The sequence below is a fragment of the Panthera uncia genome (assembly GCF_023721935.1).
Source record: "Panthera uncia isolate 11264 chromosome C1 unlocalized genomic scaffold, Puncia_PCG_1.0 HiC_scaffold_3, whole genome shotgun sequence".
Classification (NCBI taxonomy): Eukaryota; Metazoa; Chordata; class Mammalia; order Carnivora; family Felidae; genus Panthera; species Panthera uncia.
In genome coordinates this window covers 22135038-22135303 of record NW_026057584.1, presented here as the reverse complement: position 1 = coordinate 22135303, position 266 = coordinate 22135038, and positions in this window count along the sequence as shown.

Below are 266 nucleotides of genomic sequence, written 5' to 3'. Positions count from 1 at the left end.
AATATAATAATAAAAATTAATAAATATATTTATTATATATTATTTATTATATATATTATATATAAATATATATATAAATATATAAATAAACTTTTCAAGTTCTATTATATATACATATATATATACGTAAATCTGCTAGTAAGGTGTTTTCTAACTTATATGATGAAATTAAATATATCAATATTTTATAATGTTCTATAAAAAGTGCTGTAAATCCATGTGTTCTGCATCTAAATACAATCACTGCCCTCCCCAAGCTACAGCCC